The sequence below is a fragment of the Meriones unguiculatus genome, chromosome 6 (assembly GCF_030254825.1).
Source record: "Meriones unguiculatus strain TT.TT164.6M chromosome 6, Bangor_MerUng_6.1, whole genome shotgun sequence".
NCBI lineage: Eukaryota > Metazoa > Chordata > Mammalia > Rodentia > Muridae > Meriones > Meriones unguiculatus.
Window position 1 is genome coordinate 94213709 of NC_083354.1, and position 26466 is coordinate 94240174.

Here is a 26466-nt window from a genome sequence, read left to right on the forward strand (position 1 = left end):
TTGAGGGCTTCCTGTTCTCTGAGGAGGAGAGGAGTGAATGGGAGGAGGGGCATGAGTGTGGGACTGAGAGGAGAGTAGGGAGGTAGCTGGGAACAGGCTGTAAAGTGAGTAAATAAACAAATATAAGGAAAAACTGAAAAGTGGATAAAAACTCTGGCAATTAGCAATATGAAAAAAAAAACACAAAAATTTTATAATTTCATTTTATCCCAATGAGAATAGCTAAGACAAAAACACAACAGACAACAAATGTAAGCGAGTGTATGAAAAATGGAAACCATTATTCATTGTTACAATTGCAAAATGATAGATACTGCTATTCTGAAAATCGGTGTGTAAAGTTCTCAAAATGCTAAAAACAGACTACCTTATTACTCAGTTAAAGCACTCTTCTGCATAAATCCAAAGAACTCTATATCCTACCCCAGATGCATGCTCAGCAATATTCATTACCACTCTATTCACAAGATCTAGAAAATAGAAACCATTTAAATGTCCTTCAACTGATGAATAGGTAATTACAATGTGTGCATACATATAAAGGGATACTATTCGCCTATAAGAAAATGAAATAATAAAATTTGCAGTGAGTTGAGGGAATTTAAAAAATATTATACTGAGTGTAGTCCAGATCCAGAACAAAAAATTGCAAAAGGTACTTACTTGTGAACATTAGCTCGAAATGTTTAGATGTACATGTATAACTATAACCACAGAAACTAGGAAAGTAAAAAGAGAACATGGTGGGGAAGGAGAAACTCTAGAATAGGATAGTGGGATACAGGTTCCATTGATGGATTAATATGAAAACTGCAGCAATTTAACCAGGGAGGTGTGAGCCAAAGCAGTACAGAAAAAGGAAGAAGGAAAAGGTATAGATAACAGTAAGGAGTTTTGAAAAAAAAACAGGAAAACATTGTTATATTTATTTAAGACACACATAATATATATTAACATATAGATATGCATTAACTGAAGTTATGCTACTAGAGCTTATAGTGTTTTCCCCAAGAGCCATACAGTATCTTAGAAAAACTTTAGTGCCAGGCCTGGGGAATCTTCCTTCACATTTTTCATTAGGAAAGTTCACAGGACTCCCAAACAATATAGATTATTGCTGTTGCTCTTGGGTTGCCTCCCAGAACTTGAATGTTAAGACCTCACAACTCCAGACGCTACATGCTTTGGCAATAGGACTTGGAGAAATGGACCTGGAACTGAAACCCTTCTCCATGAGGACTGGTTTTCATAGTACTACAAATATTAGAAACAGCTACTGGGGGTCAATGAATAATCATAACCTGCTGTAAAGACTGAAGACCACCACAGTGACCTGCACAACAAGATATTCAAGTGTGCAGCACTGATACAGCCATCTAATTGGACTTAAAGCCCATTCAATAGAAGGGAGTCTGTTCTTCATACTGTAGACTTAGCCAACTACCCATGGCTAAGGAGGCCATGAACCCTAGAGAAGAATCTTCTACTGCCACTTTCAACTATCTTCATTCTAAACAATTAGCTATATTCTTACAGCCAGACTTTCACCATCCATCAAAGAAGCTTCTTTTTATAGCATATAGAGACCATCAAAGAATTCCACAATTGGTAAAATACAAAGGAGTTGTGACTGTGGGTTGCCCAATTTCAGTTGATACATCTGCAACACAACCTCTATACCTAAGGCTCAGAGAATGTTATAGAAAGGGGAGAGTGTGCAGAAATATAGTAAGAGCCATGGACCACTGCAAGATAGTGTCCTTTATACATAACAAAGAAGCTGGACACATGAAACCTCATCAAGATCGTTGCCTAAACAAGACCTTCACAATTGCAACAGCAGTTGATATGCCAACATGAACTGGGAAAATCGTACAAGGCTCACTGCTAGATGAAGAGCCACAGGGAAGTAACGGCTACTGAAGGAGGGAGTATCAGTCTTTTCCAGGGAAGAAACATATGACAGGTTATCTAATACCAAGTGGTTAGTTCTAAACACATATATATGAACAGCACCATAAAGACTCAGTAGATTGTATTTTTACATACATGTGTGTATGTGTGTGTGTGTGTGTGTGTGCATCTATCTATCTATCTATCTATCTATATCACAATAACAAAAAAGAGGTCATGAAGTTGGGGGTACAAAAAGAGTAGACATGGGTAGGAGGAGGTGGGGAGAGTAAACAATACTCATGTGCAAAATTCTAATAAAAATAAATTTTAAAAAATCAGTATACAGCACATCAAGGATTAACATTTCCCAGAACAATTCATCCATCAGCTTCACCTCAGAGACAAATGATGGTGATTTAGCATTTCTTCTTGTTTTTAAGCTCTTAATGATAGCTTTGAATTATTGCCACTTTTAAGGAACTGTCCATAATTATTCTTAATAAGTTTGATTCATTCAACCATTTTGTTAGTGAGAGAATGAAATTTCAGCAGTAATGCTTTTAAACACACACATATGTATATGATATACATATACATATCAAATATATTTCAAGTGTTTAGATAAAAATATGCTTGCTTTATTTAATAATTATTCCTTTCATCTCTAGTGATAATCTATGATTTTAAGTATTTTTTATAATTTTTAAAATGAGCATCATTTTAAGGATCTCTTTTTCAAGTTTTATCTCGGATTGAGTTACAATCTAAGTTTTGCTTTGCTTTATCTACTATATGATTGACATTTCATCATTTGCTTCATTCTTTTATTTCCATGACCTTTGTGCCTCCATGAAAGGAATGAGTCATACAGAAACCCACGTTCCACTCCCTGTACTATTGCTAGTGTGTAATGCCACCTAACCAAACTATCGTTCTATCTATGACAAGTGAGGTGGGAGCTGTTGTTGCTGGCACTGGACACTTTATTTTATAGTATTTCCAAAACTTTACAATTTGGGCAGAGTGCAGGGAATCTTATGAAAGAAGGGGGAAATATAAAGATCTGAAGGAGACATGCTTCACAAGGAGAGCAACAGAACCAAAAAATCTGGGCACAGGGGTCTTTTCTGAGACTGATACTCCAACCAAGGACCATGCATGGAGATAATCTAGAACCCCTGCTCAGATGTAGACCATGGCAGCTCAGTGACCAAGTGGGTTCCCTAGTAATGAGAACAAGGACTGTCTGTCATGAACTCAATGGCTGGCTCTTTGATCAACTCCACCTGAGGAAGGAGCAGCCTTACTAGGCCACAGAGGAAAATAATGCAGCCAGTCCTGTTGAGACCTCATAGGCTAGGGTCAGAGGGAAGGGGAGGAATACTTGAGGAGGGGTATGGGAGGAGATGAGGGATGAGGGGAGGGTGGATTGGGAAGGGATAAGGGAGAGGGCTACAACTGGAATACAAAGTGAACAAACTATAATTTATTAAAAATAAATAAATTATAAAACAAATTCAATTAACAAACTAATTTACCAAGTGAAGTTGCATATGATAAGCACATATCTTTTGACATAAGAATTCCTCCTCTTTCTTTGTTTCTTACTTCTCCCCCATCCTACTCTCTTCCCTCTCATCCCTTTCAGATAAGGTCTCTGTGTAGTACAAACAGTCCTGCATCTTATCATGTTCCTCAGATTTCCAAATGTTGGGCTGCAAGCTGATGCAACCATATCCAGCTTTTAAATTCTCTTTAAAGACATTTATGACAAGTAATATGTAAAAACATGATTACACAGAAGCACCACCTATCTTGAAAAATATTAAATATCAAATTGTATTTCAATATATTAGATATTTAGAAACAGTCTAAAAGTTTATTAATTCATTACTGAGCTTAAATATAAGTGTAAAATCATTCACATAAAACATCTTTGTAAGACTATTTGTTTTATGTCAAAGTACATAGATCCATAGAAATGAAAAACTATATAACAATGTTCACAATTACCATGACATTAAAAACTATGATGAAATAGATTGAGTTAATTCATTTGTATTTCCCATTTTTCTACCCTGAGTATAGAGTTTGTAAAAGAAAATATTTTATTTTAGTGAAAGGAGGCAGATGAATAACTTGATGTACATAACAGATTGATTATCACAGAGTCATACAGTAATGAGATTATTTTTCCCACAGGAGGCATAGCAATGATTCTTAGTTAGGGAGGTAAATATACAGTAAATACTTATTCTTCTCCTGGCCCATTCCTGCCCCTATCCTTTCTTCCTCTCCACTTACAAGCAAGACCATCATGTGCAGTTTCTGTGAGCAAATAGGAAAGGTGAAAATGTTTTCAAGTTTGTGTCATGACATCATTTTATCACAAACTCTGGATTTATGAGAAGGCTCATCAATATCAGTCAGGCGAACAATGCAGGCTGAATAAAAAATCAGTTTTCCTAACAAATGGCATGCTATACTAGCTAAAAAACTGTTGAACTTTCATAATTTTTATGGGTTCTCTGTTTTCCTATTTATAACATGAGCTAAGTCAGAATTACCATGCAAATCTTAATGAGATTTTCATGATTACAAGGTGTGATATCACTCACAAAATGGTCGTTTCTTTCATGGTCTGTTTCTTCACCTGCAAAACAGTAGGAGGCCTCTCAAGTTCATCTGTTGGTAGGCACTCAAACCTTCATGGGGATGGCTGTGTTATCTACTGGAGACAGGTAACAGTGTGCACAGAAGAGAAAGATAAAAACACAGAGTAATTAGAAGTATCACGCATGCATTAAAATTCCTGTTGGAAGTTGAATTAGCTAATGCCAGGATTTGTAGAAGAGAGAAATTTATGGAAATTTCAGGCATCTTACATGTTGCTTCCCCAGCTGACTCCATCAGGAAGGAGATCCTTCAAAATATTCAGGAGCTGCCTTTCAACCCAGCCTTCCCGATTTCATTACTTACTTGAACATCATCATCTCTTACAAAGTAAATAAAACTAAATTATTCAGGTGTTCCTTATTTTTTTAGCCTCAGACTTATGATGCTGCCTGACCTAAAAGATAATTTTATCTGACTAAGTTATAGATCATTAAGCTGAAAAAAAAAAAGTTTGCCTTACTGCTGTTTTTCCATCTTTCCCCATCTTGTCTCATTAGCAGAAACTGATTGAGCATGAAGGTGTTCTCTGGCTGTCAGTAGATAAAGTAGGTCCTCTTGGCTTTCATCTGTTCTGAATTCTCCTTGTCTCATTATCTTCCCAAGGTCGAATTCTCTGACACAGAGGCCGCTTGCTTAGCACTCCATCCTGGCAATTATCTGCCAAGCGACTTTAACCACAATAAGGTTTCTCAGCAGCAGCATCATGGTAGTATGGGCACCAGAATCCCTGATCGGAGCAATGAATCCCTAAACCCTATTCTCAAATATTATAGAATCAAGGTTCAACGTGGTTTATTCAGGGTTGCAGCCTGTTAGTTCCAAAGCCGTATCCTATTTTGATATACTGATAATTTCATGCAGATCATAGAGACATGATGGTCAGTCTATTTTATATTGGGGCAGTTATTACCACAATTGGTGGGGGAGGCTCATCCTTAAATGTATTTGGTGTTTCAGTGAATATTAGCGCAAAACTATGTAGTCTTGATTCATAAATCTGTCTCCCTTTCTCTGTTAGTAATAACTGCCTTTGTGAGATTGTCAGGTTGGGCTGAGTAAGGAGAGAATGCTTCAGGCACATGCCCTGGGAACATTCTTCCAAGAAGAGTTATTAGTGAAAGTAAATTTTGTCACATTAACTGTCTGACAAAGTTCCTTAGAGACTATATTATTTTGTAAAGAATGTCGGTAAGGAAAAGAAAGAAACATACTTTTAATCCAAATTCTTTAGAGCCAGGTCTGGTTAGATGCCACAGTTCCCTTTGTGTATTTAGAGATGAATCTCAGCCATTTATTCAATGTTCAGGAACACACAGCTGCTAAACAACTTTTTAAAGTTCCCATCAGTTTAAATGCCAATGCACTAAAACTACCCATGTCTTCTTCCATACTGGAAATATATGTGTAAATGTACACTTCTCTTTGTGGAGGAGGAGTGACCAGTTCATCTGGGTGGTGTCCAGACCAACAAGCAGCAGGACATAAAGTGTGAGCTTTCTGCAAGTTAAATACTCTGCTCAACAGGAGAAGGCAAGCCATCTGTCCTCTTTTTAATGCAACCCTATCACTTTTCTGTGCTATGAAAAGGGCTAAAAGGCATTACACTCCCTGCACTCTTCAAACTCGAAGATCTCAGGGTTCTCTGTTCAGAACTTACCTGGGTCCCATAGAAACATCCATTTTGATCTCATCACAAAATACTCAAAACAAGAGAATGAGCTATTCCCTGCTCCTTTTCTAGCTGTAAACCTAAATCAAAAAGGGGGGAAAAAACAGTCCGAAGAACTATTCTCTGGTAAAGCATCTGGTAATCACAGAGCATGGCTCCAATAGCATACATATGTATGGAAGAGCAGTAAGAGGTCACAGCCCTATAGGCTTCTAAAAGTATGTAATGCTCTAAATGATATGTAGCTTAAATTTCTGTTCATTTTTTTTGCATCCTTAATATTTGTGTCTGCACATATTTTGGGTATATGCCTAGAAGTGGTATAGCTGGATCCAGAGGAAGCACTATTCCTAATTGTTTGAGAAAGTGCCAGATTGATTTCCAAAGTGGTTGTACTAGTTTACATTCCCACCAGCAACAGAGAAGGGGTCCTTTTCCTCCACACCCTCTCCAGCATGTGTTGTCACTTGAGTTTTCATAGTGCCATTCTGATGTGTGTGAGGTGAAATCTCAGGATAGTTATGATTTGCATTTCTCTGAAGAATAAGGACCCTGAGCATTTCTTAAAGAGTTTCTCTGCAGTGCGATATTCCTCTACAGAGAATTCTCTGTTTAGCTTTGTACCCATTTTTCAATTGGATTGCTTGATGTGTTGCTGTTTAACTTCTTTAGTTCTTTATATATTCTGGATATTAGACCTCTGTCACATATAGGGTTGGTGAAGATCCTTTTCCAGTCTGTAGGCTGTAGTTTTGTTCTGATGACAGTGTCCTTTGCTTTACAGAAACTTTTCAGTTTCCTGAGGTCCCATTTATTGATTGTTGACCTTAGAGTCTGTGTTTTCTGCCTTATTTGCAAAATCACCTGGAATACACTAGAGGTTTCTCTACATCATAATTTTGCATAATTAGTAAAGAACAGTATTTAGGAATGAATAAGGTAAAAGAGTGTCACTTCATGATTTAAAAATAATACTATTTCATAGAGTCAGGGGATAATTTAGGGGTTTTGTTGCTGTGATATAATACTATGATCAACAGCCACTTGGTGAAAAATATTTGTTTCAGCTTGTAGCCCGTTATCCAGAGAAGTCAAGCAGGAGAGGAACCTGGAGGAAAGAACTGAAACAGACGTAGTGGGAACACTGCTTACTGGCTTTCTCACCAAGGTTTGCTCGGCCTGCTTCTTATGGCCTTCAGGGATGGCTGCCCAGGGGTAGCACTTCCTAAAACACGCGGGACACATACACACAAGTCACTATGTAAGAAAGTGTCCCCTCATGTCAGCTTTATAGAAGCATTTTCTATTGAGATTCCTTCTTCCAAAATAATCCTAGACTGTGTCACACTGACATAAGACCTAGCCAGTATAGAGAGATTAGCCCATTGTTAAATTTTGATTAGGCTTTGTCATGGTTCTCATGGCTTTTAGTTTCTTAGAAGACTAGACCCACATGTAAGGCACATCTATCATGACATAAGAAGGTAGGAGTTTCAAATGATGGCCAGTTCATTGTCTGCATCACTAGAATATAAAATATTGAATGCATTCTTCAAATATGCTTGTCCCAGAGTGGCGAAAAATATGCTTCTATGCTTCTCATTGTTGTTTGTTTATTTTGTTTGTAAACACACATGTGAATTGACTATATTCTGTAAAGCTTAGTTTTATCTATCAAGATATTTATCAAGATATATAGTGGTAATGATAAATGAGACTGATAAATCCTATGGCAGACAATATGCTAAACATTTAAATGTGTCTCATTGTATACTCCCAATATTCTAATGACAGAGGTGCATTAATAAATCCCACTTTTTATATTAACAATATTTAATATTTTATAATACCTCACACAGATGGCAAGTGTGGTAATCAAGATTTAAAAAGAGACCTGGCATGAGAGGTGCATTGAGAAAGATTTAGCCTGTGAGAGATAGAATGTTTTCACTCCTTGGTCACTAAAATGCACCAAGACAAGGAGTAAAATGTTTTCATCTGAACAGTTCTAAAATGCTTTATTCTCCTTAATATTCTTTGTACATTGGCTTTTCTTTTCAATATTGTCTATCCTAAATTAAGTGAGAGATACCAATAAAGGTGATAAAATATACATTTATATCATTTTTGTTCTAAGAAGTTCGAATATAGGGGCCTTATGAGTGTAATCATGATAACCACGTTAAATAGACCCATGCAGAAGGCTGTTCAGAGGGACAACATAGGATTTGTTTGTAATAAGACTCCTCTCACTAACAAGCCATTGTTTTATTTATAAACTTAGTAGTATTCTGTTAACAGGACAATCTTCTTTTCCAGCAAGCAGAGCTTGCTATGCCCTGGATTTTCTCTTTCTAGAGCTTTAATTCTTTATGTTTGTCCTTTAAGATCTCCTGATCTTAGACAGGAAATCCAAGGAGAATCTATTACCACAAAACAGCAGGAGTCTTATCACATCACTTGACAGTATCACTTTAGTTAATGTTGACTTAGTGTTTCTATTATAAACTCAATTTATTGAAGATGGGGAGGGCAGGGAGGAGAAATGGGATCATAAGTCAACCCAGGGAAATGACATGAGGCTGAAAGCAGGTGGCCAACCAGGGTAGAACTTTTAAGCCATGACACTTATGGGAACTATAATTCATCTATTCTCTGTACTTATATTATTCAAATAAGGTGGCACAAGCATCTAAAAGGTTAATATAGAACCAATGACTTTGCCTATTAAAGCACCTCCTCCCTTTTACTGATCAGAATACATAATTCAAGTAAGAAAAAAGTTAATAAGAAATAAAATAAACAAGGAAACCGAACCAAGTTAAAGTGTTCTTTCTGCCATTTAACCATGTCTTGATCAAACTGTTAGAGTTTACCTAAGGAATGGGGGATGTCTTCCTTTTATGAACCATAGCTTCACTGATGCTGCCTGAGTAGGTCCCTGTAAAAAGTGAAAGAGACAAGTCTAAAAGTGTGCACTGATGTTCAGCAGCCAAGGTTCAAATAAGGAACAGTATCTCAGACTTCACCACACGAAGGTAATTCCTAAATCATTTAGACTTGACTTCTCCTCTCTTGCTCTTTAACAACCCTAATAATTCCCCTGTAATTTTCACACTCCTCCCAGATCCAGCATTTGAAACAAAAATGTGATACTTGACTTTGTTAGACCAACTTAGCTTCCTTAAAATGATGATCTCTCTATTTCCATCCAGCTACTGTAAAATGTCATAATTTTGTTTGCTTTTATGGTTGAATAAAATTTCATTGTGTGTATATATACCCAACAGTGTCCATTTATCAACTTGCACTGACTGCATAACTTTGCTGTTGTGAGTAGATGAATGTGGGTGAATGGGTATCTCTTTACATAGGCTGCCTTTATTTGTTTGGGAAAAAATATCCAGACGTGGTATATAACTCACTCCTCTGGTAGTTCTATATTTATGTTTGAGAAATTTCCGTAGTGATCTACATAAAATATAGGCTAATCTATATTTTTATCAACAGTGTGAAACTATGTATTATTGCTACTTTTCCCAGCATCTTCATTGACATCGACGTTTTTTATTCTCTTTGTGGTAGTCATTCCTGCGGTTATATGATGTGATCTTGGTGAAGACTTGATGCATTTTCTTGTTGTTGGGAAAACCTTTACATGTTTTTATTCATAACAACTTATACTTACTCGTTTGAAATAACTGTTCCGTTAATTTTCCTACTTTTTGCTTGGATTATTTGCTCTTTGGATTTTCAGTAACTTTCATTTTATAAAGAATAATCTTTTAGATGTATTCATGTCAGATAAATGTCTAGTTACAGATTTCTTCAATCTTCCAGCTGTCCCTTCACTCTGGTTCTTGGTTCTGAAGAAGCATCATTTTTCACGCTTGTTTATTTATTCACATACACACACTATTTCACATTCACAGCATATATGTGGACAGAGTTGGTTCTCGCTTCCACCCTGTAGGTTCTAGAAGTTGTACTCAGGTCATTAGGTTTGATAGCAAGTGCCTTTACCTGATATTTTCCAACCCTATTGGGTTTTTGTTTGTTTGTTGTTTTTGTTTGCTTGTTTGTTTGTTTCTTCTTTTTTAACAGAAGACTTATTTTTAAATTCAAGTCCATTTATCAGTTCTTTTTGTTATTTCCTGACATTAAAATTTCATTTAAAAAGCCATTGGCTTTGCCTAGATCTGAAATTTGTTTCCTCTGTATTTTTCTCTAGTAATTTGTATGTATCAGATCATACTCATATTAAAGACTTTAATCTATTCTGAGTTAATTTTTAATTATGTTTATGGGATTGTTTTCTAGAATTCTTTTTCAGTGTGTTTCTTACTGCTGTATAGGACAACTGCTGTACTGAATTACATTTATTATTGTCAGTCCTTAGTGAATGTCTTCATCAACTCTAAGAAAGTTTTTAGTGAATCCTTAGGGTCTCAAATACAGGACCATAATGTTTGAAAATAAAATTAATTTTCTCACTTTCTCAGATTGCATTTCTTTTTTCTCTTTTTTGTTGTTCTAGTTAAGAAGTCACTCATTATTTTAAGAATAGAGAGAGCAAACACGTATGTCTCACCCCTGGTTTGAGTAAAATTGCTTTCACACCTTCTAAATAGGTAGATAGGCTGGAAGGGAATCACAGGGACATGAAGACAGCAATCTGTACCTTCACAGACAATGCTGTCCCAGGTGGTACTTTTTGCCACTGCCACAGCAGCCCAGTGCCCAAAGAACATGGCTGTCCTGGGACCAGGGGTGTTACAGGCAACAAATCTTGCCCCTGCACCACCTTTTCCTGAATATGGAGGAAAAGTATGTCTTGGGCTGATTCCTGAGGAATTTTTCCAGTTCCTTTACCCTAAAACTGTTGTAATAACAAGCTATGTGCTTGGAACTGGGCTTTGTTTGTATTTTTTATCGAAAGAAATATATGTGGTTACTCCAGAGACCTATCAGTAGTAGGATTGATGGTCTGTGTGATTAAGGATTAGGGTGTCTCTATTGGAGAATTTATTGATAAACTTAATGACCAAAAAAATTGCTCAACTAGAAGTAAAACAGTTGACCATCAAACAAATCCAGAAAGCAATTTACAAGGAGAATGCACAGCAGGCACTGGTTCAGAAGTGCTATTACTTCTTTGACTTTCAGAGGAATGTCGCTTACTGAGAACAGCTATATAGATCATATAAGGAGGTATAGAATTGCCTGGATGATCACGTTCCTGAACAGGAGATGATGGGCCTCAAGGAGCAAGGGCATGTGATAGACTGGGTAGAGAAGCATGTGATTTTAAACAAACCTTTATTTGAGATCATGATGTCCAAATTCCAAGATTTTCTGAAGTTGCAAATTCTGCTGAGAGGTTTGATACACTTCTCATTCATGCTTGCAAGTAATATGATACATCCCTCATGAAGCTTGCAGTTTTCTTTCTTTGTTTTGTATTCTTAAATTTTTAATTACAATGTGATATGGCGAATTATCTTTGTATCATTCAGCTCTCACTCCCAATACCCATCAAAGTAATTACAAAAAAAAGGAATAAGGAAGGAGCAGTCCTGCTAGGCCACAGAGGAGGACTTTGCAGCCAGTCCCGAAGATACCTGATAAAACAAGGTCAGATGAAAGGGGAGGAAGTCGTCCCCAATCAGTGGACTTGGAAAGGGGCAGAGAGGAGATGAGGTTAGAAGGGTGAGGTTGGGAGAGAATGAGGGAGCGGGATATACCTGGGATACAGAGTTAATAAAATGTAACTAATAATAAAAATAAAATTAAAAAAATATTTGAATAAAAAGTAATAAGAATGAAAATATATTTCAGATTAAAGTTGATTTCCTCCCATGTTTAAAACCCTATTAAATATCTAGCAAGACACAAAAACATGCATATGCACACACACACACACACACACACACACACACACCAAGTATGATGGCAGACACATATAATATCAAGCACTAAATTGCTAAGCCAGGAAAGTCATAACTTTGAGGCCAGTTTGAGCTACAAAGTATGAGGACAGCTTGGGAGCTATACACAGTTCAGTGTCATGTGGAATAAATTATAAATTTCATGCAAAAATTGCAGTAACATGTATGGTAGTGCTGAAATGTAAACTCTTAGAATTCCACCAATGAGTCAAATGCTTAGCCACTCTCAAGAGGCTCTTGATCATCTTGGACAGGACTCAGATATGTGGAGACAAGTCCACTTGTGTAATTCTGGGTCTTCCAGTGTTTCCTGTTGACATATCTCTGGACAGTCTTTGGCCCTCTCAGTCTCTCCCTGGGAACTGTACCTTAGAGTCAAGAATTAATTTTGCTCAAAGTATCACCAAGATGCTTCACAAATATTTCCCTTCAGAAGACTCTGTTCACTAAGTCTTTCCATAAAGCATTAACTTCCAGCCAGTGTGTCATAGTACCTGAAAAACAAATCACAGGAAAAAGGAAAAGTGCTATCCTGTTCATTTATAGAAGAAACAAGGCAAGACTTTTAAAGAGACTCAAGTGCAGAGTAAATACAGCTCTGCTTACCACAAAAAAACGTTCTAGATTCCCACTCAGTAGTAGTTTAGTACTTTAGAGCAACAACATCTCATATAGCTTTCCTAGGAGAGCTTTTGCTCTGTACTGGTAGAGTTAAATGCTCCTTTAGCAAGTTCTCCTAGATAAAAAAAAAAAAAAAAAAAAAAAAAAAAAACTTCCTTGGTCACAGCTTGCAACACAAAAACACACATTTATTTTTATTCTTTGATATTTTCTTATAGGTACATGTTTAATTTTAGGATTTTTTTTTTACACCACTGTTTCTCTCTTATCACCCCCCTCCAACATTCCATTGGAAATTTTCTCCCTTCTATTTTCATGTTTTCTCTTTTTGTATGATCCCTGGAGCTTAATAGAATTTTTTTCTTTCTTTCTTTTTTTTTTTTTTTTTTGTAACAGCGTGAGTAGGAGGCTAATTGCTAGAACATAGTCAACTGAGTGGTGGTGGTACCATTAAAATAAGAACTACATCCGAGCCTTAGCAACCATGAAAAGCAAGCCAGTAAGCAGTGATCATTTGTGACTTCTGCATTAATTCCTACATCTCAATTCCTGTCTTAAGGCAAATCCTTGCCCTGATTTTCCTGGATGATGGATTATAAACTGTCAGATGACATTAAACCTTTCCTCCACAAATTGCTTTTGGTCACGGTGCTTTATCACAACAATAGAAATTCTAACTAAGACAGTAAGAATCTTGCCTTTTCTTGCCTAGCAGCCTGCATATTTCCTTCTGGTACTGTGAAAGGAATAGGACTTCCAGCTTGGTTTCTCTAGGTCCTATGGACAAACTTCACGGTGTCTTTAGAAATACAGTCTCCAATCAAGTATTGGTGGACAGTCAAAAGTAACAAGAAGAACTTGAATTGTTTTGGGACCCTCTGAGGCTTCAGTGTTTAAAATGTAAGACTGGCAACACTCCAGTGTATGTCTCTAATATAACAAAATGAGTTTACTTACCTATTATAATGTAAAAAAATAATATAGGTATACCACACAATCCTACAGGACAAGCAATTGTTGAAAGATCCTATTGTGCTTTAACAAAGATGCTTAATGAGTCCAAGGTGGGAGTGGCCAGCACGCCCTGTATCTGAGGGGTACAGAGTCTGAAACTCCAAAACTGGTGAGTGGAGGGGCAGCTGAAGCCAGAACATCAACATTGAAGCTTCCCGGGCAAGAGTGGACAACCTGTGAGCTGGGACAGTTTGGATCCAGGTGGAAGTCTCTGGGGACTGAGAGTGGTGAATATTCAACACCCCTGCACTTCTCCTTGTACCAAGCAAGGTCCTGCCTGCTTGGCAAAGGTGCAAGCAGTGGCTGCTGCCTCAAGCATAGACCTCCCTGCTCAGCAGAGGCAGTCGTGGTTGCCCCAAGCATGAACCTTTGAGCTCAGTGACTGAGACTGCAGAGGAGGCTACTGCAAGTACTGGTCTCCCTACCCTGTCTCCAAAAAGTGGACATCATTGAGTTGATGAATCTCCTAGACTCTCATTTACCCCTGTGGGCCCAAATCTGAGAGTAGAGAACAGGAGGAACCAACCCCTATGCATTTTGATTAGGCCTGCGAGCCAAGTGAGTGCGCCTTCAAGTGAGTGTGCGCAGAAATCCAGGACCAGGGTCGCTCTACTCTAGCAACCAGACATCAGATCTCTCCCACCCACACCCCCACTGTGGGAAATATAGGGATCCTTGGGACAGTGTTCTCGACATTGGAACCCATGTTCTGAGGGTCTACCAGTGGATTACAGGCAAACAATTCCTGGAGCCAAAACAATCTGAAAACCAGGAAGACAGTATGACAGGCTTGTAGGACACTGAATACAGGGCACCTGAACATGCACCTTGTGCTTGAGAACAGTACCAAAACCCCTCCTGGGCTTAAGCTCCACCCTTCCAGGCATCTACACACTCTAGCACCCTGTCCTTCAAGGCACACTTCCAAGCACATGCCCATACTTGCAAACATGAGCCTGTGATCTTCCTCCCTTAGCTACAACTGAAAAACCAACACCCACTCTTGAACCAGTGGACATCTCTCATCTTCTTGAAGAATATTCAAGACCAGAGACAAAGGGACTCAGTTTGAAGTACAGACTCCAGGAACAGACTGCAAAGCTTACTGATAAACAGATGGCTAGAGGTCAGGGTAAGAATACATCCAACAAAAATCAGGATATCACCCTGCACAAAACTAAAGTCCAAGTGGATCAAAGACTTCAACATAAAACCAGGCATATTAAATTGGGTAGAAGAAAAAGTGGGGAAGAGCCTAGAACTCATTGGCACAGGAGACTACTTCCTGAACAGAACACCAACAGCACAGGCTCTAAGAGCAACAATCAATAAATAGGACCTCATGAAACTGAAAAGCTTATGTAAAGCAAAAGACGCTGTTGTCAAAACAGAATGACAGCCTACAGACTGGGAAAGGATCTTCACCAACCCTATATTTAACAGAGGACTAATATCCAGTATATATAAAGAACTCAAGAAGTTAAAAACCAACAAATCAAGTAATCCAATTAAAAAATGGGGTATGGAGCTAAACAGAGAACTCTCTGTAGAGGAATGTAGAATGGCAAAGAAACACTTAAAGAACTGTTCAATGTCCTTAGCCATCAGGGAGATACAAAACAAAACAACCCTGAGATTTCACCTTACACCCAACAGAATGGCTAAGATAAAAAACTCAAGTGACAACACATGCTGGAAAGGCTGTGGAGAAATCCTCCTCCATTGCTGGTGAGAATAGGAACTTGTACAACCATTTTGGAAATCAATCTGGTGCTTTCTCAGACAATTAGGAATAGTGTTACCTCAAGATCCAGCTATACCACTCCTAGGCATATATCCAAAAATATGCTCAAGTACACCATAAGGACATTTGTTTAACCATGTTTGTAGCAGCTTTATTCATAATAGATGGAACCTGGAAACAATCCAGATACCCCTCAACAGAGGAATGGATACCGAAATTGTGGTAAGTTTACACAATGGAATACTACTCATTAATTAAAAACAAGGAAATCATGAAATTTGCAGGCAAATGGTGGGACCTTGAAATGATCACCCTGAGTGAGGTATCCCAGAAGCAGAAAGACCCACATGGTATATACTCACTTATAAGTGGATACTGGACCTATAAGATAAGATAGCATAAACATACTAAAATATGTACACCTAAAGAAGCTAAACAAGAAGGAGGACCCAGGGTAAGAAGATCAATCCTTACTTAGAAAGAGAAATGGAATGGATATTGGAAGTAGGAGAAAACGAGAAGCAGGATAGGAGCCTACCATAGAGGGCCTCTGAAAGACTCTACCTAGCAGTGTATCAAAGCAGATGTTCAGACTCATGGCCAAACTTTGGGTAGAGTGCAGGGAATCATATGAAAGAAGATAGAGTTAGTAAGACCTGGAGAGAACAGGAGCTCCACAAGGACCAAATATATCTGGGCACAGGGGTCTTTTGTGAGACTCCAACCAAGGACTCAAGGTAGTTTTAATTTGCATTTCCCTGATGACTAAGGAAGTTGAACCTTACTTTAAGTGTTTCTCTGCCATTAAATATTCCTCTATAGAGAATTCTCTGTTTACCTCTGTATCCATTTTTAATTGGATTATTTGAGTTGTTGCTCTTTAACTTCATGAGTTGTTTATATATTCTGGATCTTAGCCCTCTGTCAGATATTTGGTTGGCTGTCATTTTGTTCTGATGACAGTGTCCTTTGCTTTACAGAAGCTTTTCAGTTTCATGAGGTCCCATTTATTGATTGTTGTTCTTAGAGCCTGTGCTGTTGGTGTTGTGTTCAGGAAGTTGTCGCCTGTGCCAATGAGTTCAACCTCTTCCCCACTTTTTCTTCTAACAGATTTAGTGTATCTGAATTTATGTTGAGATCTTTGATCTACTTGGACTTTAGTTTAGTGAAGGATGGCAGGATGATAAATATGGATCTATTTGTACTTTTCTACATATAGGCATCCAGTTAGACCAGCACCATTTGTTGAAGATGCTTTCTTTTTTTCCATTGCATAGTTTTGGCTTCTTTGTCAAAAATCAAGTATCCATAAGTGTGCAGGTTTATTTCTGGGTCTTCTTTTTTATTATATTGATCCATCATTCTGTTTCTATGCCAGTACCATGCAGTTTTTATTACTATTGCTCTGTAGTACAGCTTCAGATCAGGGATGTATATACCTTGAGACAATCTGTTCTTTTAGCAATTCTGGGTTTTTAGTTTATCCATATGAAGTTGAGAATGTTTCTTTCAAGTTCTGTACATAATTGTGTTGGTATTTTGATGGTAATTGCATTTAATCTGTTGATTGATTTGGGAGCATTGCCATTTACACTATGTTAATTCTACCGATCCATGAGCATGGGAGACCTTTCCATTTTCTTCAATTTCTTTTTTCAGAGATTTGAAGTTTTTTCAAACAGGTCTTTCACTCGCTTGGTTAGAGTCACACCAAGGTACTTTATATTATTTGTGGCTATTGTCAAGGGTGTAGTTTCCCTAATTTCTTCCTCAGCTCTTTTGTCTTTCATATACAGGAGGGCTACTGATTTTTTTTTCTTGGTTAAGTTTGTTTCCAACCACTGTGCTGAAGGTGTTTATCAGCTGAAGAAGTTCTACGGTTGAACTTTGGGGGTCACTCGTGCATATTATCATATCATCAGTAAGTAGTGATACTTTGACTTCTTCCTTTCTGATCTTTATGCTCTAGCCTCCTTTAGCTGTCTTATTGCTGGAGTTAGGGGTGGGCAGGGGTGCTCTGTCCCTGATTCCAGTGGGATTGATTTAAGTTTCTCTCAGATTAGTATGATGTTGGATATTGGCATGTTGTATATTGTCTTTACTATGTTTAGGTATGTGCCATGTATCACTGATATCTCCTAGACTTTAAGAATGTATGCGAGTTGGGTTTGGTTAAATGCTTTTTGGCATCTAGGGAGATGATCATGTGGCTTTTCTCCTTCACTTTGTTTATATGGTAGATTACAGTAATGAATTTCCATATATTGAACCACACTTGCAAGCCTGGGATGAAGCCTACTTGGTCATGGTGGATGATATATTTTATGAGTTCTTGGATGTGGTTTGAAAGTATTTTATTGAGTATTTTTGCATCAATGTTCGTAAGAGAAATAGGTCTGAAATTCTCATTTTGTTTGTTTTTTTGTGCAGTTTAGGTATCAAAGTGACTGTGGCTTCTGTGGTAATGTTCCTTCTATTTCTATTTTGTATAACAGGCCGAAGAGAATTGGAGTTAACCTTTTTTTTTTTTTTTTTTGAACAAAGACTTTTGATGACTGCTTCTATTTTCTTGGGGGATATAGGACTATTTAGTATATTTGCCTGATCTTGCTTTAATTTTGGTAAATAGAATCTATCAAGAAAACTGTCCATTTTATTCAGATTTTCAAAGTTTGTGGCATATGGGATTTTGTAGTAAGACCTAATGATGTTTGCATTTCCTCAGTGTCTGTGGTTATGCCCCTCTTTTTGTTTCTGATTTTCCTGCTTAGAACAGTTTATCTCTGCCTTTTAGTGAATTGACTAAGGGTTTGTCTATCTTGTTGACTTTCATTGAATTTTGGGAAGTCTCTAATTTCTTTTTTCATTTCTTCCCTGACCAATCTGTCATTGAGTTGAGAATTATTTAGTTTCCATGTCTATGTAGGCTTTTTGTTATTTCTATTGTTGTTGAGATCTAATTTTAGGCCGTGATGGTCTAATAGGATACAGATTATTTTGACTTTTTTTTTTTGTTTTTATACTTCTTTATTTTAGTTAATTACAGATTATTCACTTTGTATCTCCCTGTCCCTCCCTTCCATCCCCCTCCCAATCCCACCTTCCCTCCCTCTTCCCCACCTGTGCCCCTACCCCAGTCCACTGATAAGGGACTTCCCTCTGATCCAAGTCTATCAGGTCTCATCAAGAGTGGCTGCATTGTCTTCCTCTGTGGCCTGGTAAGGCTGCTCCCACCTCAGGGCAAGGTGATAAAAGAGCAGGCCAATCAGTTCCTGTCAGAGACAGTCCCTGTCCCCATTACTATGGAACCCACTTGGACACTGAACTGCCATGGGCTACCTCCATGCAGGGGTTCCAGGCCATCTACATGAGGTGTCATTAACTTAAGTATCAGTCTCAGAAAAGAGACTTTTTGGATCTGTTGTTGTCCTTGTGGAGCTCCTGTCCTCTCCAGGTCTTACTATCTTTCACTTCTTTCATAAGATTCCCTGCACTCTGCCCAAATTTTGGCCACGAGTCTCAGCATCTGCCTTGATACCCTGCAGGGTAGAACCTTTCAGAGGCTCTCTGTGGTAGGCTCCTGTCCTGTTCCCTGTTTTCTCCCTCCTCTGATGTCCATCCTCTTTGCCTTTCTGAATGGTGATTGAGCACCTTATTTTGATCTTCTTATATTTGTTGAGGCTTACTTTGTGCCCGAAATTATGGTCAATTTTTGAGAAAGTTTCCTGAGCTACTGAAAAAAGTTACACTCTTTTGAGTTTGGGTGAAAAGTTCTGTAGACATCTATTAGTTCCATTTTGTTTAGGACCTCTGTGTCATTATTTCCATATTTAGCTTCTGTCTAGGTAATCTGTCCTTTGGTTAGAGTGGAGTGTTGAAACATCCCACTATTAAGGTGTTGGAATCATGTGTCATTTCAGCTTTAATAATGTTTAATTTACAAATGCAGATGCTTAGAGATCTAATCACACAGGGTATCTGAGGGGCACAGGATCCTAAACTCTGAAATTGGGAGTGGAGGGAGAGCTGAAGCCAGAACATTGACACTGAGGCTTCCTATGCAAGAGGGGACAACCCATGAGCTGAGTCTAATTGGATCTAGGTCATCCATGGATGTCTCTAGGGACCGAGAGTAGTGAATATTCTCTACTGCAATTCCCCTTGACCCAAGCACAGACCCCGTCTTCAGTGGCCTGTAGTACCCTCTGCTCTGAGCATGGACCTCCTTAGAAAGCAGAGGCAGGTCTCCCAGTTTGTGTTGGTGGTAGGGGTAAAGGCCTCCCAGGTCTGCAGGTGGCTGGGTCTCCCAGGGTCTCCCAGTGGGTGACTCTACTGGCCTCCCAGGTTTGCAGCAGTGGTGGAAAGCTGTATGTGCCACCTAGGACCTCCCAGCCAGTGGCTGTACCAGCCTTCCAGATCTGCATCAGTGGCAGTGGGATGGCAGCCAGCTGTAACAGGAACCTCAATGCTCCCTGACTTAGACAACAAAAGTGGCTACCCCAACTAAGTGTCTCCGTGCCCAGTGGACAAACAGTGGACACCACTGAGCTGATGGATCTCCTATACTCTCATTTGTCCTTGCAAGTCCAAATCTGAGAAGAGAGAACAGGGGAACCCTTGTACTTTCTGTTTAGGCCTGCTACCGAGTGAGAACCCTTCAAGTGAGTGCATGCAGAACCCCAGATCCAGGGTCTTTCTATTCTAGCAGCCAGACATCAGATCTGTCCCACCTACATATCCACTGTGAGCAACATAGGAATCCTTGGGACAGCATTCTCAACATTGAAGCTCATGTTCTATGGGTCTGCCAGTGGAGTCCAGGCAAACAATTCCAGGAGCCCAGACAGATCTGAACACCAGGAGGATAGTATGACAGGCCTGTAGGCCACTGAGATATTCAGGGCATCTGTGCATACATATTATGTCTGAGAACAGCACCAGCACCCATACCCCCTCCTGCCCTTAAGCCTCACATTTCAGGCATATGCATGCTTTATCACCCTATACTCCAGGGCACACTTCCATGCACAGGCTAACACAAGCTCACCCCAACTTGTGCATCTATCTGTGCCTGTGACTATCCACCTTTCTTGGGTGCAGTTGATTTCATTGAATTGGAGTTTTCCTTCTACTATCTCCTGTAGGGCTAGATTGCTGTGTAGACATTGTTTAAGTTTAGTTTTGTCATGGAATATTTCCTTTCTCCATCTATGTTGATTGAAAGATATTCTGGGTATAGTAGTCTGGGCTGGCATCTGTGGTCTCTTAGAGTCTGCATGACATCTCTCCAGGCCCTTCTGTCTTTCATTGTTTCTGATGAGAAGGCTCATGTGATTCTGGTAGGTCTACCTTTATATGTTACTTGGCCTTTTACCCTTGTTGCTTTTAATATTTTTTCTTTGTTCTGTAGACTTAGTGTTTTGACTATATGTGATGTGAGGAGTTTTTTTTCGGTCTAGCCTGTTTGGTATTCTGAAGGCCTCTTGTATATTTATGGACATCTCTTTCTTTAATTTGGGAGAATTTTCTTCTATGGTATTCTTGAAAATATGTTCTGGACCTTGAAGCCTGGAATCTTCTTCTTTGTCTATTCCTATTACTCTTAGATTTCATCTTTTCATGGTGTCCTTGATAAATTGGATGTTTTGTGTTTGGAACTCAATGTTGTGTGTTTGGAATTCAATGAAAATGAAGACACAACTTACCCAAACTTAGGGGCCACAATGAAAGCAGTGCTAAGAGGAAAGTTCAGAGTACTAATTACCTCCAGAGAGAACTTTGAGACATTGCATACAAGCAACTTAAGGGCACACCTAAAAGCCACCCCCTCCAAAAAAAAAGAAGCAGACACACCCAAGAGGAGTATATGGTTGGAATGAATCAAACTCAGAGCTGAAATCAATGAATTAGAAACAAAGAACACAATTCAAATAATCAATGAGACCAAACAGCTCAGTCTCCAAGTGGTTTCCTAGGAATGGGAACAGTGACTGTCTCTGACATGAACTCAGTCGCTGGCTCATTGATCACCTCCCAGTGAGGAGGAGCAGCCTTGCCAGGCCACAGAGGAAGACATTGCTTCCACTCCTGATAAGACCTCATAGGGTAAAGTCAGAGGGAAGGGGAGTAGGACCTCCCCTATCAGTAGACTTTGGTAGGGGTATAGGAAGAGATGAGGAAGGAAGGGTGGGATTGGGAGGAAATGAGGAAGGGGGCTACAGCAGAGATACAAAGAGAATAAACTGAAATTAATAAAAATAATAAATTTTTTTTCAATGCAGTTTATTCAGGAACCTTGAACAATCCTCGGACCCTAGGGAAAGCCAGCCCACAGCTTAAATAGCCTCTGGGTAGCCAACCCAGGCGTGCCACGTGGGCAATGCAGATAGGTCCACATACATGGAAGCAAGCCAGATCCTCAGCCTTAGCCAAATGTGGAATTGTTCGTGACAGAGAGCACTCACCCTCGGGAAGGTGGAAGGCGGAAACCAGCTCCATCTTTAAGGGATAGCATTCCGCAGCTCTCTACAGTTCCCCCTTTTTGTTTTAGACGCATCAGGCAAGAGTAGAGGTCTGATCTCTGATATTAGAAATAAATTGGGACTTTGTACCGATGTTCATTTAGGTGTCATCCACCCAAAGAACATCAGACCCGTCTGATACCTTTTTCTCAGAGGCGGGACCTGGGGCATCAACCCGCATGCAATCAGACATGCTCTTCTCTGGGTCCAAAGCGGCTGACCCTGAGTGCAGTGCTTAGCCTCGCATCCTGAGCATAACATTTTGGCTTTTTATGGTAGCCAACCATGCTTGGGGAGACTGTCCTGCTTCAATGGCTATAAAGGCCTGAATGACCATGGCTCCATTACGATGTTGTGAGACTCTAATCTTGCATATATACCACAGGCAAACCAAGGAGACCAACACCAGAAGGCCTGCTAACGCTCCCATGCCCGCCCATTCCTTCAGATGATTCATGGCTGCAGCAATCCATGATGATAATCCTGTGGCTAGTCCTGCGTCCACTCTGGTAGAATTTACTGTGACAATGGCCACTCTCAGCTGCTCCATCGTAGTATCGAATTCTCCAGTCCAATTACCTAAAATATAGCTCGACAATTGTTTAGACAGATTTGCAGCACAGGAAAAATTCTCATGTTGTATGCTAGTGACACCAAGTCCAGCATACTTTCATTGACAGCCAGGTTGAGCGATTTGCCATAGGGTATCAATTTGCTCCTGCACGAGGTCACTCCTCTGATTGAAAACCATCAAGCTTCCTTTTAGTTGAGCATTAATTCCTTTATGTACAACTAAGGCATGAGCTACATTGGCTAAATGATTGTTCAGGGTCTGAGCAGTCTGCCCAGTATGACTCATGGCTAATGCCCCGGTGGTAGCTCCAACAGCTGCCAATGAGATGGTAGTAACAATGGTGGCTGTAGTTCCAAGATCCCTTTTCTGTCTGAAGAGAGTCATAGCGTGAGGGGCATCAACGGGCACAGGCACCCAGTGAGGCATGTGAGTAACTAAAAAAAAAAAAAAGAAAGAAGTGCAGAGATGGCTATGCACCTAGAGAGTTTGAAAATAGAGGCTAAAGTGTTTGGAAAGCAAAAGAAGCCAATGGAAGGAGAACAACAAGGTTCAGGCTTGTTGTGCAACACGGCAAATTTCCTGAAAGACAAAAAAAAAAAAAAAAAAAAAAAAGGAAAGGAAAAAATTGGGCTGGAAGGTAGGCTGCCACCCTACCGTACTCCACAAACTTTACTGCCAGGTGCCCAGAGCACTGCTGTGAGGCAATAGACCATAAAGAGCAGGAGGCTGTACAGGAGGAAACAGGTTACTGTCCAGCCAAGTCCATCGCCAGAGGAATTGCCTAAGGATACACAGACCCCATCAGCCTTTCCAGGCTTTGTGCAGCATATGCCTACTAATGATGGTGTTGAAGCTTATGATGAGATGGCATGGCATCCAATAGAAATTATAGAGGTAAAGCATCTTAAGACTTGTTTTACGATGTGGTATGCATTCACCATTTATTAAACAACTACTAAATAACTGCACTATGCAAAAAAGACTTGGTCACCAAGTCCGGAAAGGTTTGGTGTCAGCTATTCTAGAAGCAGGTCAACAATTACAATGCTTATAGAGGTTGAAGGATGAGGCCATAAAATGCAGAGATGTAATGCAGCAAAAGGAATAAGTGTTGTTTAAGCCCAACTGTTTGGTATAGGGTATTATGCTGATTTACAAGAGCAAATCTAATTATGATGTCATAATTGAACAATGTCATGTGGTAACTTTAAGAACATGGGTCATGGTTGAGGAGCTGAGGAAAATAAATCACCTCATTTACTAAGTTAATACAAGGCTCTGGAGATAGCTTCAACGACTTTTTTAAAAGATTGACTTCAGCTATCAATAGAACAGAGTCAGACCATGAAACCACACAGTCCTTGATACAGATCTTGGCATTTTAAAGTGCAAACACAGACTGTAAGAGTGTAATTAAACCATGAACAGAGCCAATAGACTAATGGATAAAAGAGGTAACTGAATTGACTCTCACAAGCATAATACCATAGGTATGATAGGACAAGCCATACCTAGAAATCTCAGAAATCAAAATGCCCTGTATTTTAATTGCAGTAAATTTGGCTATTTAAAAAACAAGTGTAATACTACAAGCTTCAGAGCTCAAAATAGCAGAGACATTGATTCTGGAGAATATAATATTCATAGAAAAGAACAAGTAGTTTCTGGCTGGAGTAGAATGGAAAAGCTTCCAGAATTTTGTAGCCACTGTGACAAGGGAAGACACTGATCTAGAGATTATGAATTCAAAAGAGATGTACAAGTTAACCTCTTGTCATTGGGAAGTGAATGAAGAGGACTGTCAGCTAAAGGCCCCACAGATAACAATGCAAGCCATCTTCCTTTGATCAGCCAGGAGGTAGCAAGCAGGCAGGAAAATCAAAACAAAGTATTGAGAATCTAATAGATGCTACTGAAAGCATTGCAGCTTTGGATCTGTCCACAGATGTGCCTCTTACACTATCCCCAAAATTTGAATGTTATAAGATAACCATTGGTGTTTATTGTCCTTTACCTTCATAGACAGTAAGAATAATCCTGGGAAGAAGTGGACTAACTTCTCAAGAATTTATTGTGCATCCCAGTATCATAGATGGGAAATGCAAGGAAGAAATTAAATTCCTGGCATATGTAAAAAAGGAGATGTGAATTAATGCAGGGAAGAGAATTGCTCAGTGCTTGTGGTTTCTTTACATCAAGTGCAAGGCTGCTCCAGCAGAAAGAACAGGGATGTTAGAGTACTAGAAAAATGTGTGTTTTGGCAGACAATAGCTAATGCTTAGAGGACCAAATTAATGGTACAAATGAATAGTGTTGAAATACAAGGTTTGGTGGATACAGGAGCTAATGTCCCATTCTCAAAATCTTGGAATCTCAATTGACTACATCAGAAGGTTTATACAGTTTATAGAAACTGGTAAATTATCACAAATAAGACACAATATCTGATGGATTAAACTTCTGGAACCAGAAGGTTAAACAAAGAAGTTGAGACCCTATGTGGCTGACATACCCTTAGGTTTGTAGGGAAGGGATCTTTTACAACAATAAGGTACTCAAATTCATATTCCTGCAATCTCAGAGAAATCAAATGAGGAAATTTGGGGCAATATGGTAGTTGTTCCTGGGGAAGTTATTGATGAGGGTGATCAAGAACAAGTACAAGCTGTGCCAATTGTCCAAACACAGGACATCACAGGAACTAAGTTTCTAAATTTATGATAGGGGCCACTGATGATATACCAACAGCCTTGCCTCTCAAATGGTTATAGAGCAGACCTGTGTGGCAAGAGGAAGGACCCATGACAAAAGAAAAAGTGCAGGTATTGAACAGCTGTTACAAGAGCAGCAGCTTAAGGGTCAACATTTAGAAGAGTTTCTCAGTCCATAGAATTTCCCAGTGTTTGTTGTAAAAAGGGAAATCAGGAAAATGGAGGATGATAACAGATTTAAGAGAAGTCAATAGAGTATAATTCAACCAATAAATCCTTTACAGCCTGGACTTTCCTTACCTTCCTTGTTACCTAGATCATGACCTATAATAAAAGACTTGAAAGATTGCTTTTTCACAATACCCTTGCATGAGCAGAATAGGGAAAGGTTTGCTTTCTTAGCACCTACTCTGAACAATAGTCATCCAGTAAAAAGATACCGCTGGAAGGTAATTCCACAGGAAATGTTAGATAGTCCAACTTTGTGACAGTATTTTGAGTGACAGACATTAGAAATATTTTATAGGCAATTTCCTCAATCTATCATGTATCATTACATGGGTGATATTTTATTTGCTGATTTTGACACAGATACTTTAGAGAAAATGTTTAAGGAAACGCAAAGAATCCTGCCAAGTTGGACGTTACAGATTGCTCCAGAAAAAAAATACAGAGAGGACATTCACTTAGTTATTTGGGGTAGAAAATAAGTCAACAACAACAAAAAAATTTGATCACAAAAGGCACAGATCTCGAGGCACCAATTGCAAACTCTTAAGGATTTTCAAAAGTTAATGGGAGATTAACTGGCTGAGGCTTAAAACTGGATTAATTACTTGTGAGTTAAATCATTTGTTGCAAACACTACAAGGAGATTCAAACTTAAACAGTCTGGATATCTAACAGCTGGTAAAGAAAAAGTATTAACCCTTGTAGAACAAAGACTGCAAGATGCATATGTGGATCAAATTGATCCTTAACTTGATTGTATTTTTGTCATTTTGCCTTTAACTCATTCCCCTACTGGGCTCATTATGCAAAGGAAAGATAATATTATAAAACAGATTTCTTTAGCACAGACACAAAATAAAA

The 26466-nt window shown here is 38.9% G+C and overlaps 1 pseudogene; it reads left to right on the forward strand.

Annotated features, from left to right (window-relative positions):
- Positions 1 to 10933: 10933 nt before the first annotated feature.
- On the forward strand, positions 10934 to 11674 carry LOC110541848 (ATP synthase F(0) complex subunit B1, mitochondrial-like; annotated as a pseudogene).
- The last annotated feature ends 14792 nt before the right edge of the window (positions 11675 to 26466 follow it).